Raw genomic sequence first — 19,575 nt, 5'->3', positions numbered from 1 at the left:
CCCGAGTGAGGACTCCAACAGGCTCCTCCACTTGATGTGGCCTAACCACATGAGTAGCAGGTGACGGCTAAGGAATAGTGTTCACTGCGATCAGGTTGATCTTGGAAATTTGAATTCTTGTTGGTTTAGGTTCGGGTTTAAAGACGTGGACGCTCGTTGCTTTGGACAATCTTTGTTGTAATGATCTTTAGCCTCGGGGCAATGACGGCAAGGCGGAGACCCTTCAAGAAGAGGACATTTACTTTGATAATGTCTATACTCTCCACATCTGTAGCATAGGATGGGGCGATTGACTTGTCGGGAGGGTGGACAAGGTGGTCTTTGCTCTTGCTACATAGGGTTGGCAGCCGAGGTGTAGAAGCTTTGAGGGCCCGAGGGGGCATTAGCATGTTAAAAACTTTGCAATGGGAAAGAGTGTTGCATACCTTGGAATACTGGCATACGAGGGGTTGTCAGTAAGGGTGGCATTTGGGTGTCTCAAATGGCGCTTTCCCCGTCGAAGAGTGACCCGTGTTATTGTAGGCAAATTCCACCAAAGGAATTTTTTTTCCCCATTGCATATTCTGATCAAAGATGTAAGACTTCAACAAATCCAAAACAACTAAATTTGCGATCTCAGATTGCCCATATGTCTGCGGGTGGAAAGATGACGAGAACTGCAACCGCGTGCCAATGTTCTCCCAAATAGCCCTCCAAAATAAACTCGTGAATCGGGGATCTCTGTCGGAGACTATTGTCTCAGGCATGCCATGTAACCGAAAATCTGTGCAATGAACAGTCTCGCTAAATGGTCCGTCTTGACTGTTTTCTTCACTGGAATAAAGTGAGCTTGCTTGCTAAATTTGTCAATGACAGTCCAAATGCCATCGTGCCCACTCTGTGTCTTCGGGAGATCAAAGATGAAATCCATTGCAAAACTTTCCCAGGGGCGGGTGGAAATGGGTAAAGGCTGTAGTAATCCTTGTGCCTTATGCCTGTCAAACTTGACCTTTTGGCATACTAAACAACTGCAAACAAAGTCGTCAACATCCTTCTTGAGGCCCGGCCAAAAGAAATAACGTTCTACCCCCTTCAAGGTGGTATCGATGCCGCGGTGACCCGTAAACGGTGAACAATGGCACTCTGTCAAGACCTTTTCCCTCAAATGCTGTGACATACAACATCATTTTCTTCATCAAGTAGCCATCTCGTATGGAATATCTTGGAATTGTCTCCCCATTTTGTAACGAGTGAAAACATCAATAAAGTCTGGATCTGGTCAACCATATCCTCGAAGCTTCTATGATGGATAGCGGAAATAGCCAAGACGAGGGGCTTCTGAGAAAAGGCATATGCCACTAAATTTTTCTGTCCGTGAACATGGACAATCTGGAAGTGAAACTGTGACAAGATGTTAGCCCATCGCATCTGATTTTCCAAAAGCTGCTTCTGTGACAAGAAGTAGAGTAGAATATTGATCTTAAAAACTGTGAAGTCCGCTCCGAGTAGATAATGTTGCCACTGTGTAAGAGCATGGATCACTGTCAATAGCTCTTTCTCATAAATTTGGACCAATTCTGGCCTTGAAAACATTCAGCTTTCATAAGCAATCACATGGCCTTCTTGCATCAAGACCGCTCCCAGACTACGACCACAAGCGTCACAATAAACTTCAAATGGCTTTTGTAAGTCTGGCAAAGCCAACACTGGTGCAGTAGTCAACACTGGTCCAGTAGTCAATTTTTCCTTAAGTGTCTGAGAAGCAGTCACCTCTGTCGGTCCCCATGAGAAAGGGACTCCTTTTTGAGTCAATAAGTGCAAAGACGAAGCTATCCCTCCAAACTTCTAAATGAACCACCGGTAGTAAGAACACAAGCCCAAAAAGCTTCTAACTTCATGAACATTCTTCAAGTCAGGCCAATCGCGGATAGTCTCAATTTTGGCTGGGTCCATTTGTACTCTTACTACTAGGACGATGAACTCGCTCTTTTTGATATTAATAACCAATTTATGATCGCGCAATGCCTGAAAGACCTTTAGCAGATGGTGTCGGTGCTCTGCTTCATTCTTGGAGAAAACTATAATATCATCAAAATAAAGTGCCCACAGAAGATCGATGCTCTCGGAAATCCTACCCATCATTTGATTGAAAGTTGCTGGAGCATTGATAAGTCCAAAAAGCATCACCAAAAATTTGTATAAACCAAAGCTTGTCCGAAAGGCTGTCTTGTAGACATCTCCGGGAGCGATTCTGATTTGATGATATCCGCTTTTCAAATCAATCCTGCTGAAACAAGAGGATCCCTGAAGTCTGTCAAGAATATCATCGATCCTTGGAACCGGGAATCTATTCTTGATGGTGATTTTATTGAAAGCTCTATAGTCAATGCACATTCTGTAACAGACTTGGACACTCCAAGTCAAGAATCAATCGCGACAGCACCAAATAACCACTTCAAAACAATTCGCAGATCACAATAGATTTGCAGTGGCCCGGCAGAGTTCCGTGCCTAGAGATATTGGCCCCAAAGACTGGTGCCCCTTTCGGTATTTCTTTTTGTATTAATCAATTCAAAGTACAAGAGAGTGGATCGGGATTCACTCTCAGACTCTACGTCCGGATGCTCTGAGAAGTGAGGCCCTCACCACTAATTTAAAGGTTACAAGGGATGCCCAAAAGCAGAGCCCTAAAAGCTTGAAAGCAAAAGCAAATTCTCTCTCTCTCTCAATGAGAGTTAAAATAAAGCAATTCAACTCTTTCTCTCATCCAAAATCCTTGTGTAGGAAAAAGCTAGGATTTGCGTCGCTCATTTTTTTAAAAACTTTTTTTTTTCGCCTCTACGATTTCCAGAAATTAGGGTTTCTTGCAAAAATTAGGGTTTACAGGAATTTTAGGGTTTCTAGCAGAAATTAGGGTTTTTGCTATCCATAGCCATGTCATCACTTTGTGACATACCCCCCTCTTGAAAGCATTGTAATCGACCACGATTACGCCTGCAAAACCGACAAAAGCCATAAACCGTCTTAGCTGACACTGACTGTTAGTACCTACGTACTAGGAACACACATCTAGCACATGTACAAAATCGATAGTCACATCACACGACATCACAGGACATCACATGACATTCAACATTCATTGGGATCTTAGACCATGATTTATCAGCAATGTAGCTAGCAATCACATCTAGGTCCAATCGGGACCTCATCAATGTCCGATTGACTAACGCCTATTGCAACCATGTCTACTCGAGATCAATCAGACCAAAATGCTGCAGTCATTTCGTCTGTCAGTTCCTGCACTCAAAATAAGTCAAGAACAAATCAGTATCATTATCAGGAATTCCATTTCATAAAGTCATCCAGCAGAATACTGTCAGCTCTCAGTATCCCTGAAGCTCAAAGAGACATCAGTGACTTTAGTATCAAAATCAAGGCATTTGTTGACAAAGGAGCGGAGTAACTCCCCTCTTGTGCATCCGACTGCACCAGATCTTCGGCCAAGCTGAATTTCTGGGTTCCGTTTGGAGTAGACTATGCTAAACCAAAACATCGAGGTAAAGTTTCATAATCTGAGGAGTATCTGCTAGGTCCTCCTCCTCCATCCACTTCGCATCAAATGCAGGAAAGTTCTTGGACTTAACCAAGAACCACCTTCGGACTTTACCTTTCTTCGTATCCTTATATCCCAAATCTGTTCAAGAACAAGGGTCTCCTCGTTTTCTTCCACTTAGGGTTGCTCATCAGGCTTCCCATCATCAGGCCCATCACCTTTAAAAGGTTTCAAGAGACTCACATGGAATGCATTGTGAATCCTCCAAGTATCTGGCAGTTTCAATCAGAAAGAGACATCATTTATCTTTTCAGTGATCTGGAAAGGTCCATGGTATCGCATACTAAGATTTGGAAAAAGCCTCTCCTTTCCCTTTTTCTTTCGTAGGCGTGCCTTCTCAAAACGTAAGAGCACCCAATCATCCTCCTTCAATTTCATGTCGCGACGATGGCGATCCGCTGCCTTTTTCTGTCATTCTTGAGACTTCTGCAAAGTCTTGCAAACCTTGGCAAAAGCCGTATCCAAATCTCGCGAATATTCATCCGCTTCAAATATCTAATCTTTCGTGCTCAAGAAGGATGGAACATTTCGCAACACTTTCAACAATCTCAAATGGCGTCTTCCCCGTCGAAGAGTGTATATTGTTCTTGTAGGCAAAATCCACCAAAGGTAAGTTCTTTTCCCATTGAGTCTTCTGATCCGAGATACAAGACTTCAATAAATCTAAAACGACTGAATTGGCAATCTCAGATTGCCCGTCAGTCTGCAAGTGGAACGATGACGAGAAGTGCAACCGCGTGCCAATGTTCTCCCAAATTGCCTTCTAAAACAAACTCATAAATCTGGGGTCTTTGTCGGAGACAATCGTCTCAGAGGTGCCATGTAATCGGAAAATCATCGTTATCATTATGTGTTCTCAGGAGATCAAAAATGAAATCCATTTCAATATTTTCCGAGGGGCGGGTGGGTATGGGTAAAGGCTGTAACAATTCCTGTGCCTTATGCCTGTCAAACTTGACCTTCTGGCATACTGTGCACAACTCTTCCACATCCTTTTTGAGTCTCGGCCAAGAGAAGTATCTCTCTACCCCCTTAATGGTGGTAGCAATGCCGCGGTGACCCGTAAAAGGTGGACAGTGGCATTCAGTTATAACCTTTTCCCTCAATGGTTGTGTAACGCACAACATAGTCTTTCTCATCAAGTAGACTTCCCGAAGGGAGTATCCAGCTATTGTCTCCCCATCCCGTATCCATGTGAAAATATCTGCAAAATCTGTATCGTGGCATAATGATCGACCATATCCTCGAAGCTCCTATGATGTATCGTGGAAATAGCAAGAACCAACGGCTTCCGAGACAAAACATCTGCCACCACATTCTTCTGTCCTTGCACATGGACAATCTGGAAGTGAAACTGTGACAAGATGTTCGCCCACCGCATCTGCTTTTCCGAAAGCTGCTTCTGTGACAAGAAGTAGCGCAAACTTTGATGGTCTGTAAAGACAGTAAAATCCGCTCCGAGTAGGTAATGCTTCCACTGAGTAAGAGCATGGATAACCGCCAAAAGCTCTTTCTCATATATCTGTGCTGTTATCTCCAACCTAGAGAACAATCGGCTCTCGTAAGCAATGACATGGCCTTCTTGCATCAAGACCGCACTCAGACTACGACCATAAGCATCACAAAATACTTCAAATGTCTTCTACAAGTCCGGCAGAGTCAAATCTGGTCCTGTAGTCAAATTTCTCTTTCAATGTCTGAAAGATAGTCACCTGTGTGGATCCCCACGAGAAAGGGACTCCTTTCTGTATCAAGAATATGCAAAGGGGAAGCAACCTCTGCAAACTTTCAAATGAACCGTCTGTAGTACGAACATAGTCCTAAGAAGCTTTCAACTTCATGGACATTCTTTAAATCGGGCCAATCACGGATAGTGTCTATCTTGGCCGGATCCAATTGCACTCCTGTTGCTGAGACAAAGTGTCCCAAAAAAAATGTATCTCTGAAGCATATGATCTCTGTGTTCTGCTTCATTCTTGGAGAAAACAATGATATCATCAAAGAAAGTGCCAACAAATAGCCTGTGCTCTTGAAAAATCATGTCCATCATCCGGTTCAATGTCGCAGGAGCATTGGTTAAGCCAAAAGGCATCACCAAAAACTCAAATAACCCAAAATTCGTCCGAAAGGCTGTCTTGTAGACGTCTCCCGGCGTGATTCCGATCTGATGATATCCACTCTTCAAGTCAATCATGCTAAAGCATGAGGATCCCTGTAACCTGTCGAGTATATCATCGATCCTAGGAATCGGAAATCTGTTCTTGATGGTGACTTTGTTGAGAGCGCTATAATCGATGCACATTCTCCAAGATCCATCTTTCTTCAAATCCAACAATAGTGGAGAGCAATACGGTGAAGTACTATGCTGGACAAGACCCTTTTCCAAGAGATCTTTCACTGGGTTCATAATCTTTTCATTCTGTACTCGGATCACACGGTAACTCGTCCCTGGTCTAGTCCTTCCTCGTCCCTGGTCCAATCACTCGCCTTGGTCTAGTCACGATTGGACCAGTTTTCAGCAAGTTACAACAAGTACAAGGTCTTCGTGCCCAAAGCTTGTGTGGCTTTTGGTTAGTGCATGACACATACAAGGTAGTCAAAATAGCGACAAAGCCCACTACTCAGTCCTCTGAAGTACTATCACAAGAAACGTCAACTCTTCGTGCTAAGTAGAAGTCTAGCTCTTGTACAAACAGCCATGGAGTAGCTCACAAGCGTTCTAGCTAAGGTGAATATTAAGTTTCCGACTTTCAAGGGTCTCTCCTCAGAGGATGCTAACGACCATGCCTGGAGGTTTGTTTCTCTCTACAGAGGTCGTGGCCTCAACCAAGAAGATGCTTCCTTAGTACTCTTCCCATCTACCTTGGATGGTTTAGCAGACAAGTGGTACAGTCAGTTTGCAAAGAACCACTTTGAGACTTGTACCACTTTATGACAGCAGTTCTTGTAGCATTCAGGCCAGGCAACTACCAAGAAAAGGTTTTGGATGAGTTGGCCAACATGGTGCTCCAGCCAGAGGAGACTTTTGCAGAACTCATGACTAAAACCAAGTCTCTAGTTTCCAAGCTTCCTCAGCAACCAAGGGAATTTATGGTTAAGAAGTGGGTGGAAAAGGCTCTTCCCAAAACTTCCCACAAAAACTCCGAGAGAGTCTCCGACCTAATGCAACTCTAGAGGAGTTTGTTGCGGCTGCTACTGAATAGAGGGAGCTAGGAAGCTGTTCACCAACTCCCCTCAGGTAGAGACCACCTCAGTGTTTTCAGAAAGTCCTTCTGATCCGTTAAATTCTTTATGCAGGGAATTGGAAGCCCTAAAGTTATAGCGAGCTCTTCAAGAGGAGAAATCAATCTCTCTCAGACAGGAGGTGGCCCCACATCACGAGGCTTTGGATCAAATCAAGAGGGAGCTAGAAGAGCTTCAGTCTCAACAAGAGACTAAGGCTATGGTATGGTGTAGGTCATATCACTCTCCAGGACACCCTCTACAGGACTGTTCCCTTCGGGCTTATTGCCACTTCTGCGAAAATTCTGGGCATGAAGATAAGGATTGCTACTATATCAAGGGATTGCGGCATATACAGCAAATTCTAGGTCCTTCTCTCCAACAAGGGCTAGAACCTGCATCCAACATGGTTTCTCCTTGTGGCCATCCACACCATATGCCACCTTTATTGACAGACCCTCCTATGCAAGGTATGCAAAGTACTTTTCCCTCTCAAAGCTTTTATCATACCCATGCTCCCTTATCACCTCAAAGCTTCTATGCTTCCACCTCCAACTCCATGCACCAGGAGCAAGGACCACCTCGCCCTTCGACTATCCCATTGAATCGGCCCATTTTGTGCTACAGATACGGGGAATATGGTCATTAACAAAGCAAATGCCCTCTGCCCGAAGGGTCCCCTCCCTGTCGTCATTGCCCTAAAATTAAGGATCACTACAGTAAGGATTGCCCTAAACTTCGTGCATCCACGGCTTCGAACCCAAGTCAAAGCCAGAATGAGTTTACATTTCCCAAGCTCAATCTGATAGCAGTTAGCATCGTTCCTCAGCCGCCCCCTTCTACCCACGTGGTTACCCCTCAAAATAAGCTGCAATTGGTAGAGGAGCCATCGGGTGTCCTCACTCGGGCCCAGAGAGTTGCTCTCAGTCTTAGTATTCCAACACGTTCAACTCCCCCACACATTCTTCCAACAGTGGATACCCTGCCTTCATCTGCTGACAAGCAATCACCCAGTAGCAAGCAAGAATCCAAATCTTTGATCTCCAATCTTGATGAAGATTTCTTGGAAGCAGTTTCCGATCTATAGAAGATCAAGGTACCAGAGAAACCACTGGTAGAACAGGAAAAGCTTAGAGCAGAGACAGTCTTGAAGAACACCTTCCAACAAGTGTTCCTCTATGACATGCTGCGATTAGATGCGAGTTTTAGAAGTGACATCCTTGCTGTTATTCAGTCACTTTACTCCGGAGCAAGTCCTAGTGGCGGGCATCTCCCAGTGCGACCATCAGAGTCCTATATGATATCCAATCCCGCTGCTCCCCTCACTAATTATAGAAGCCCTCGCCTAACAGTGTCAATCTTGGGGCAACAATTTTCAGGAGTAATTGTGGATGGTGGATCTGGCATCAATATGATGCCTGAGTTCACTATGATGGCTTTAGGCCTGCAGCCTACTCAACCTACCCCCTTCACAGTAACATTGGCCGACCAAAGGACAGTATACCCTGTGGGCATAGTGGAAAAGGTGCCTCTACAGGAACAAGATTTCACTTTTAGTTTGGATTTTGTTGTGGTTCGTCTTCCACAGGTGGAGGGCGGATTTCCCTTGCTCATTGGCAGACCATGGCTGCGACACACTAAAGCACTTCATGATTGGGGAAACGATGCCATGTGGATACATACTCCTGGCTCCTCGATGCAACCCATTCGCCTAGAAGGAAGCATGGATCCCGTTGTGCAACATAGTTCTTTGTCTCTAACAACCAGCCTTGAATTGGAACAGCCTACTCCACCTGACAGGTCAGACGAGGATCTGTTGGAGTGGTTGGAGGCTACCACATCTATGCCCTATTATGGAGTCTCTATTCACTCTTTGCCTGAAGGTACACCCTCTTCCAATGTTTCCACAGTAACTATACCTAGTGAGCCACCTGAGCCAGCTCAAAGGTTGAAGGTCATAGAAGCTACTTCTGATGTGCCCTTGGTGGAAGCCTTTGAATTTTGTGTGGCTATGAAGAATCATAGAAGCGGGAAGAAATCTCTCCTACAGGAGTTCACCCCCCCTCAACGTCACCCCCATTGGTGTCTACCTCTCCGACCAGAACAAAGCTCTTCTTTGTGTCTAGCAAACTCCCTTCACAAAGCTTCCTCAATACGGGACACAACAAAAACAATGTTGATTTCAAGCTTGATGAATTACCTGATCATGATATCTATCTGCTGGATGGCCATCTCCCCTCACTACCCCCTCCCTGCCTCCTCGCCCTTACTCACACCCCCTCTCGCCCTACCCTACCCACCTCTAGACCCCCTATCTACCCCTCGCCCCCTACCCATCCCTCACCTCCCTACCCACCCCTCGCCCCTACCCACCCCTAGACCCCCTATCTACCCCCTCGTCCCCCTATCTACCCCTCTCCCCCTACCCACCCCTAGATCCCCTACCCACCCCTCGCCCCTACCCACCCCTAGACCCCCTATCTACCCCTCGCCCCCTACCCACCCCTCGCCCCTACCCACCTCTAGACCCCCTATCTACCCCTCGCCCCCTACCCACCCCTAGACCCCCCTACCCACATCTCGTCCCCCCTACCCACCCCTCGCCCCCCCTACCCAGCCCCTACCTAGGCCTCGCCCCTACCCACCCCCTATCTAGCCCTCCCTCGCCCCTATCTAGCCCTCAACCCCCCTGTACACCCCTCGCCCCTACCCACCCTTTCTACTCTACTCTGCCAAGGCTGCTAGCTTTGGAGTTTTTGAAGCAGGTCTTTTGGTGTGTCGCAACAGACGAGCAAGATGAAGAGCCTTTTAGTTGTTTCCTTGTGGCTTTCAAGCATTCACCTGGTTGCCATTCCGTTGTTGTAAATGCTTTTCGTTATGCCATCAAGATGGCGCTTAACCTTATTTGCGGTGTTACTCGAGCTTCTGGTCATCCCTCTTTTCGAGAAGAATGATATCGACACCTTTACCGACGAAGTTTGGGGGAAAAAACCCGTCCCTGCGTACAAACTCAGATCTGATTTTGCAATTTCACGAGTCGAAGAGCTTCACCGACGTAGGTAATTCTCTTCTCTCTCTCTCTCTCTCTCACACACACACACACACACACACACACACACACACACACACACACACACACACACACACACACACACACACGAGGAGATGAGGGAGAGACATGTATGCTCCCTCCCTCTCTGGTTTCTCTTGTTCCCTTCCCCCTTTCTTGCTCTCTCCTTTCCTCCGCACACACACATTGAGAGAGAGAGAGAGAGAGAGAGAGAGAGAGAGAGAGAGAGAGAGAGAGAGAGAGAGAGAGAGAGAGAGAGAGAGAGAGAGAGAGAGAGAGAGAGAGAGAGAGAGAGAGAGAGAGAGAGAAATGAAATGAAATGAAATGTTGTATTAACGTCTTCAAAAGGCCAAAGTCACCTATGAGACCAGAAAGTACAATGTGGTGGATCTGATAGAAAGTGAGATTAACAAAATAAATTAAACCAGAATAACAAAATAGAAATATTGCAGAATCCTAAACTAAACTGATAGGTGTGAAAGGTGAAAGGTGTGAACTAAGCAGTACAATGTGTAGCACAGTATGGGAAGGGAAGTAGAGATACATCTTCATAGAGATCCATCTTCATTTGCACTCTGGACGGCGAAAAAGTATGGCCCGAATCCTTTGTTGTAGCCTCCTTCAAAATTGTGTAGCTCCTCTTCTCCATCACGGTCATCTAGATCTCCCTAGCTCCAATGCTCGGTCTATGAGAATGCCAGTAGTGCGGGCAGAACTCTCCACTGGTGGTTGCTCCTCTAGGTGTTCTTCTGGGTGTCTAATATCTAGTGTAAAGAATTCTGTGATCTGCCTCTAGGACCGTCTCTCTTCAACTCTCCTCAGTAGAGTTTCTCTATGCCTATGTAACTCAAGTAGATATAGCCCAAGACATCTCTGATCGTCATAACTCATGACCCTAGATAGAAGCCCAAAACCCTTTCTGAATAGACAATAAAAATGGCATCGTATCTCATAGTACACTGTGCAATGACATATGTAATGCAACTCTGTCTTTGGCTCTAGATGACATAAGCGGCATATCTTGCTATCTGTTGGTATCCCTTTGAATCTGCCAGTCTCAATCTCAATCTGATGTGAGGATGTGCATATCTAGCCAACGGCACAACGCAAAACATGAGAGAGAAATGAAATGAAATGAAATGCTATTGAGGCAGTGTATATGGTGGAGAAACACTTCCCAACTAACATTCTTACCATCCAAATGCATCTACTTGTGACGTGGTGGATGAAGTTGCAATTGCTGGGGTAGTCCATACCCGGTGGATGTTCTTTTTGGAGAGATTCATGAAGACTTTAAAAGGCTTCGTTCGTCAAAGGGCTTGTCCCAAGGGTAGTATGGCTAAAGGATGGCTGGTGCAAGAGTCTCTGGTTCTCATCAATGAATTTTTGGGTTCAATTGATCCAGAGATGCCCCGAATGTGGACTACAGAGGTCAACATCAAGGTGACAGGGGAAGAGCCGCAAGGACAAGGCATCATCAGGAAGATGGACATGACAATGAGAGAAAAGGTTATGAGATTTTGTCTTCTCAACTCAGAAGTCATGCAGAAGTGGCTAGAGAAGTACGAAGGAGATAAGCAACGACGCTTGACAGATCGCTTGCAATTCAAGCGCAATGGTGCCACTAGAAACCTTCCATTTCCAGATCATCTTCAGAAGTTGCCTAACTTTCCTACTGGGCAGTGGCTAGATGCAACAATCTTGGAGGCAAAGAGAAATGGAGTGTTGATTACTGAAGAGGAAGAGGAGATGTCAAGGGGTTGCGATTGGCATGTAATTCTTCTCACAACTTTGTTTAATAGATTCACTTGATCGCATTGTTTAAATAACTTTAAATTTGTGTAATTTTTGTGGATGTAGTATCAGTAATATGGAGCTTTGTGGTCGCATGGGAGACATTTTAGAGTGCAATGGATAGACGAACAAAGGGTCACCTTCGACTGTGGGGTTAGGACAAGTTTCATCCAAGAGTGCCGGAGTAGTGCCAGAGATGAGAACAAAGAGACTAGCCAGCTTGAATACTTTGTCCACATCCAAGACATCTTGAAGACTAGCTTTAGAAAGTTTGATATGTTTATCTTTGATGTCAAGTGGTTCAAAGTTATCACTAGTGGCCCTACTGCAACTTTGCACAAAGACAAGAGTGGGCTCATTCAAGTGAACTCTAGATGGGTGTGGAAAGATCTGCGGGATACATTCGTGCTTCCGCAGCATTGTGAGCAAGTTGTGTTCACAATGGATCCATTATGGAAAGATCAAGACGAACAAGATTTATCTAAACCGCGCTAGCTCTTTGTTGTTCAAGTTGCCCCATGGAGCAAGCAAGTGTTTGAAGGATTGGAGGTATTAGTCGAAGAGTCGGTCGACCAAAGTGTACGATCGACGAATGATGCAAACGAGGACTTTGAATTGGAGGACAGTAGAGAGCAGATGCACGATCCAAGAGATGAGCTCTTAGAGCCGCAAATAAACGCAAGCGATGAAGAAGTAGAGTTTGATGATGAGGATGCGGAAGTATAGATTGAACTAGATAGCTTTGGTGCATCATCTCTTATGGAAGATGAGAGATTGAATAATGATTTTTTCTAGGAATTATTTTATATAACTCTTGTAATTAGTCTACAACATTAAATAGATACTCTTGCAATGTGTTCTCTTGCAAATTCATTCTCTTGCAAATTCGTTTTTTTGTTATTTGGATTGTTGAAGTTACTCTTCTATGGACATGCAAACTAACGTACTGTATCTATGTTATTTGTGTTTTTGTAGCCATGTCCGACCATGATGATACATACTCCCCTAGCTTTAGTTTCCCAGTCACTCCGGCCGGCATGTCACCTGAGCAGATGGGCTCTTTTTTGTCGTAGTTTACACCAGAGCAGGTTGCTTACGCCCAGACCCTTTGGGGAGCTGGTCCCTCTAGACTTAGTATAGTCGTTCCTACGCCTAAGACTAGTGTGCTCCCTACGCCGACCGGCCCTACACCTCAGTCAAGTGTTCCCCCTACATCAGTGGCTCGTTCTTCTTCGATATGAGGTAGGCGTCATTCAAGAGGTGGTGGTTGTTGCGGTAGCGGTTCTACCGATGCTTCCACACCACCGAGAGAGCGTCCACCACTCTCTTCAATAGATAGTTCACCGGTTAGCACACCATGTATACCTTGGGGATCGCATGAGCATGATCCTAGCAAGGTGTACAAGAGCAGGGATGGAGAGATTGTGACAGACAGGGTCGGTAAGGCCCTATGACAGACGATTTGTCAGCTCTGCACAGTTCAATTTGGCCACTCTATGATGGAGACTTGGGACAATCAGGATAATGAAAGAAAGAACTCTATCGTCGAGTCCATTCACAGAGAGTACAGGCCGGCAGAGGGTTACGATCCAGTCTCAAATGATTGGATCTTGAGTGTGGCGATTTCCACAATGGCACACCCTCGATCAGAGGTGCGAGACAGATACCATGCCGACAGTCCGAAACCGTCATGGTTGGACGTAGAGGAGTGGGCGGGGATTGCACGAGAGATACAGGACAATTCCCAGAGATTTCAAGAGAAGAGAGATGCAGCCAGAGCATGTTTGGAGTCTGCTGGAGCATCACACCTTGGGAGTGGGGGACTACGACACCCTTCGATATGAGTTTGTAAGTATTATATGATCAAGTCTTGCCCGTTGGTAAGTGAGGACACAGCGGGGCTGTTTTTTTGTGATGAATTATGCAAAAAGTCATCATGAGGACTATCTTTGGTGGCTACTTCACGTGATTGCGGGTCCAAATCTATGGCATTTTTGAGAAAAGTGGAGGGCCAAATTTGCGGGATAGATGCAGAAAGGTGACCAAAATGCACCACGTGCCCACTTTTTGGCAGGTCCGGGGTCCGTTTGATGTCAACCAAAAGGCCAAAGGTGCCCAAGTGATAAGGCTAAGTGTGGACACAAGAAAAGGTGAGAAAAGACCAAGAAAAACGTGGAGAGAAGGGAAGAAGACCCGCAGCTCAATTTTTTGCCCATTTTGGAGCCTGTTTTGGCCGTAAACTGCTGATTTGAGCTCGGATTTGAGCACTTGGATATCATAGGGTGGGGTTTTTGATCGTTCTAGACGCAATGGTACTATCTATTTTGCCAAATTTCTCTCTATTTTCTTGCTAATGTTTTTGTGTAAGTTTGTCTTATGGGCTTTTGCTCCAATTTGTGATTGTTTCTGTTATATTTCCTCCATTTTGTGTGAGCTACTTGCCCCATTGGTGTTGGGCCAAGCTTAATTGGGTCTAAGCATAAAAAAATTTCCTCCTTTGAGCTGATATGGTAGTGTGTGCGTGAGTGTTTATGTGTCTGTGTTTAGTGGGCAAGTGGGTAATCTCTCTCCTCTCACTCCATTTGTGTGTTTCGTATCTCAGCCAGGCGGGTTGTGTAAGTAGAGCGGTTCCCCATAGTGTGTGTGTGTGTGTGTGTGTGTGTGTGTGTGTGTGTGTGTGTAGTATTCCAAGAGTGTGTGTCAGGTTATGATAGAGGCCTTGTGTGTGCTTTTATCCCGCTCACATTCTTTTGGCGCCCCCATAGATAATCTTCTTTGAGTACCTTTAGCTTTGAGATTCGAGATTACAAGTTACAGATATAGGTACAGGTATAGGTGATTCACACACGTATAAATGGCTGGAGTAGAGTGATATACTGGCAAGTGTGAGTCACTTGCAGTTGCCACGTGTATGCATCATTTGGCACCGGTTTGAGCGCACTGTGTGGTATTGTACGTTAGTTGTGGATATTGCCATTGTATGCCTTTGTGGATTCATCATCTTGGTTTTATTTGGCAGACCCATTCAGTTCTAAGACTTGGTCTGGAAGATAGTCATTTCTGAGACTTGACTATAAGGAATTTGCATATCCTTTGTAAGAGTCGTGGTGAGGTTTTCTTGAGCTGGGGAATTTTCGAGTTTGAGATCCTTTCGGTGATACAGGTGGTTAGAGCACCGTTTTCATGACCTCGTCATAGGCTATGTACATGATGATGATCGGGTGCCATTGTTGGTAGGTTATGCATACATATACAGTCTATATTTTGGGGTTTTACGGCTCTAATTTTGAGGAAACTCTGCCAAAATTTTTCTAAGTTGTGATTGTTGCTGCAATTCTGGCAGAATCAGAGGATAATTAGTCAGGTGTGCCTTCTTGGAAGCTGCATGGTTTGCTTTAATGGATGATCAAAACGGACCTCACTTCACTCCTTTTCATTTATCCATGAAGTCCGCAAGAAGTACTTCCATGTGTCTAGGGAATATAAAATAGCTCGTAGCTCCTTTTGTATATGTCCAACATTCGCTCATTGGAGTTGAGTCTTTGACTCTTGTATGCTATGGCATACCCTTCTTGAAGCAAAATTTTGCTCGAAGGCAATCATCCAAGCATTACATTGGACCTCAAAATAGCTTTGAGAGATCCCATGGTGTAAGCATAAGTTGAGAGATAAGCTTCTCTTTGAACTTTTCAAAAGTATTTTGCTCTCTTTGCAGTCCATGTATACTTAACGTTCTTTTTCGTTAAGTCATGTATTGGACCTGCTATAAGCATGAATTTTTCCTATGAAGCATCTCTAGTATGCACTCATACCTTTAGAGCTTCGCAACTCCTGTAGACTCCTTGGATTAGGCCATCTTTTTATTACCTCTACTTTTTGTGGATCCATACAGATACCACCTTTAGAGATAATGTGACCTAATTATTGAATCTCTTGAAAATTTCACTTTTCTTTTGGTTAGAAGAAAGCCTAATCTCTCTCAAAACTTACCAGTTCATGCTATTGCCTTTTGAACTCCTCTTGTGGAGCTTATGAAGCTCAATAAGGAGGCTTATTAGGCAGTGAGCTTCGTGATAGAAGCTCCATTGCATGGCCATTGTCCCCTCATTGTGGAGATAGCTCACGGGGATTTAGACAACTCTAATTCCTCTTTATTCTCATCTTTTTTATTGTTATTGGTTGAAACATTAAATTCATTTACAGACTTTCTAACAGAAATCATGTATATGAAAATAAAGATTTTCATTAACTTGTCAAAAGCATGCATATTTACAAGGAATAGGGTGCTACCCGACTCATAAACATGTATGTACATGTCTTTTTTTTTTCCCTAGCCTAGAAAAAACGAAATCCTTTTGCTATGAGCATTCTCTTTTGGAATTTACACCATAGAAACTGAAGGCGGCTCGTTGCGTGCATTTCTTTGGGGACAAGCACGATAGACATGCCCTTGCTGCCCACACTTGTAGCATTTGTTATCCTTACAATAACATCTAGGTCTGTTGGAGAGAGTCTATTCTTACCTTTGTAGAGTCCTTTCTCCTTGGCTTTGTTATCGTTGTTGCTAGAGTTGCCTTTGGAGGAAGTTTGAGCATTATTCCTCCCTCTAGGCTCATTTTGATCCTTCACTTCCATGGGCTTAGAGTTTCTCTTAACCCCTTGTTGGAAATTGATTTGAGAGGCGACTATAGTATGGTCTATGACCTCCGATATGGTCCTAGGCCTTTGCGAGCTAACATACTCGTCCATCTCTTCAGAAAGACCCACACAGAATTAGTCTATTTTTTTGTAGACAGTGGCTTTGAGAAGTAATCCCAAAACTTATCTACACACTTCTGGATAGACTCATAGGGAGAGAGTTTCAAGCTTCGCCATTCCGTAAGAACATTGTCTTTAGCGTTGCTTTCCAAAAATTGCTTCATGATGGAGATTCTTAAAGCCTTCCATGTCCTTGGAGCATTGTCATGGGCTCGTAGGCTAGCCCAGCATTGATGCGCGGAGCTCTGGAAATGCATAGATACCTAACGCAGTTTAGAGAACTTCGTGAAGCCCTCATCACCAAAGGCCGCATCAAACTGTTGGATAAAGGCCAAGATCTTGTCCGTAGCACCAAAGGTGCCATCATAGGTAAGGAAAGTAATGTTATTTCCTCCCTCCTTAAACTTTTTTAGCTTTTTGGACCTTCTCCATGCCAAGTCGGACTTGCGATGGCTTCTCCTCTTGGGCTCTTTGAAAGAAGAGGCGTTACTTCCATTGGAAGACGAGGAAGGTGATGAAGATGGAGAAGAGGGTGACCTCTCTCTCTCCTTTTTCTTCCTTTTGTGATAGCGAGGAGGAGGACTTTGCGGCGATCTTTCCCTCTTGGGAGGAGTTGGAGATCGTTGAGGTCGAGTCTTCTTGGAGCCACATCTTCAGAAGTATTGGGAGAGTCACTTCTTTCTCGTTCCCTCGGTGAAGGCTCTACGGTGGAGGCTTCACCTCTCTTCTTGGATGGAGGTACACCTGCTAGTAAGCGTTGAAGCGCTTCGTATGGGTTCTCCTCTTCTCTCACCGTAGAGAGACCTCTCTTGGAAATCTCTCCAAGAGACTTCACAGGTGCTCTCTCTTCTGGGGGAGTTTGAAGAATCCCATGTTTATGAAGTTGTTGGAAAACTTCACCTTGTAAAGCAGGGTTTCCCATATCTTGTTGCAGCTTAGTAACAAGATAATTGATAAACATGGGGGCATCATCATTAGCACCTTCATGTGCAAAATCAAAGTTAGCAATGTTCATTCTACTCTCTTGGTTATTGTCAGCCATGCTAATTAAACTTATGTGATTGCTAGTATACTCTTTGGCAAGTCAAAACTTTAGTTGCTACTCCTCTTAGCCTTTGAAAATTTGGCACTTCAGTATCTACACCCACGGCTCGAATTTGGTTAATTATAGAGAGTAGTGGAGTGGGTCTTATATTGCAGCGTTGCCGAGGTATAGCTCCCTTCGGACTTCTTATAGCTCAATAATGGTAAAGCCGTAGGCAAGTCTAGAGAGACTCCATTATTAAGTCCAAAGCTTCCAAGGTGTGCACCATACCCCACATAGTGGGCTGCAACAAAACTGATACTAGATCCCAGTCCCACTTACCCTAATATAATTAACAAAACCAACCATTTATAGGCTACTTAAGGACCTCTCTTCTTAAGCAAGAAAAGAGAAACCAAATGCTCTGATACCAATGTAATGGAAATGGCCTATGAACTTAAAGAATAGCGGAATTAAAAGAATTAGAGTGAGTAACTTTGTGAGATTACTTGAAAGCATAGAGAGTGAACTTAATTGGTAGTAGCAACTTAATCATAGCACTTCATTAATTAGGCATGAACAATACTTTTGCAAGAGAGAGAGTTTAGAGAATATGACAACCTTTGAGGACCGGATTTATGTGGAGCCGGTCCCCCCTCCAAAAGGCATTTGTATTATAGATTCTCCCATTAAGAGAGACTTGGTACAATACAATCTTTGTGTTCCTTGAGACCTCTTTAGCGGTATGAAGATGAAAACTTCATACACCAAGCTTTTGCTTAAGAGCAACAATTAATCTAGACTTGAAAACAATCAAGAACTTGTCAGCATCATTAATCCTTGTGTTCCCTTAATCATTTGAATGCATGAAGATGAAAACTTTTATGCATCAATTTGTGCCTAAAGCAACAATTAATCTACTTTGCAATAATAATTAATCTACTTGAATGAAGTAATTAATCTACTTGCAATAAACCACTAGCCTTCTTATAATAAGCATGACATACACTTTGTAGAGAGCATTAACTATCCCAAGCCTCAGTCTCAAGACCTCAAACACCTTCGAAGGTGGAGAGAGCTAGTAGGGAATGAGAATAGGGAAGAGGAAGAAGAAGTATTCCATAGGAGAAAGAAATAGTTCCTCACTTATCATCACTCTTCTTACTGAGCATACATAATACCATAGTAATAAAGATGGAGAAGATGGAAAGCTTACATTGCAGCATAGCTCTTGGTTGGATTTGCATTCCACAGCCAAGAGTATTGGTGTAGGCTCTCAACTTCTCAAGGAGCTTGGAGAAGGAGATGGAGCTCTTGCACCTTGTCTAGCACACAATGAGAGTGTGTGAGTGTGTGTGGGTGAGTATACCCTGTAAGCAACCCCCCTTCTTGCTTGGGTCGACCCTCTCTTTTAGCTCATATTAGAAGATTATTGGACCCCTTCAAGCCTGACCAATCACATGCAAGATTCATATCAAGCAACAAGGGTAGCCTTGGGACAAGTGTCCCCCTTTCCACTTTGAGAGAGAGGACTTGATAAATACAAAAATAATTAGGTAATTGTGGTAAATTATCATTGGACACCTTTTAAGCCTGGCCAATAGGATTCAAGCACCTCATGAAGGTAACATAGGTAGAGGTTTGACATGTGTCCTTGCTACCTCTTTAGACTTGGGCTTACCTTGAGTGTATGTGTGTGTGTGTGTGTGTATTCTCTCTCGAGCCCCTAGAAAAAGGGCTCGCTCCCTCAAGTGTAGGGATAAGATTTGACTTTATGTTATCAAGCACCTTACTCATCAAGCATGACAAAGCACTTGAGCTTAGGGGGGTTCCCACAAGCATCTCAAGCAAGCATGACAAAGCACCTCAAGCACCTTAGTCATCTAGCAGGACAAGCACCTTAATCAAGCACTTTAAGCAGTACAAGCACCTCGAGCTTGGGTCGGGTTTCCACCTCAAGCTCAACCCTAACTTCAATCAAAGGACTTTTGAACACTAACCTTTGGAAGTCTATAATGAAACTAACCCTAAGGTCTTCTAAACTCCATTGGTAGCCTTGCTCTTTGACATACCATCTCCCATTTAAACCCCTTTACCATTGGCCCCGTGTTGAGA

This window comes from Adiantum capillus-veneris, chromosome 5, assembly GCF_014529385.1.
Source record: "Adiantum capillus-veneris isolate H3 chromosome 5, ASM1452938v2, whole genome shotgun sequence".
Lineage (NCBI taxonomy): Eukaryota > Viridiplantae > Streptophyta > Polypodiopsida > Polypodiales > Pteridaceae > Adiantum > Adiantum capillus-veneris.
Note: the sequence above shows the minus strand (reverse complement) of the source record.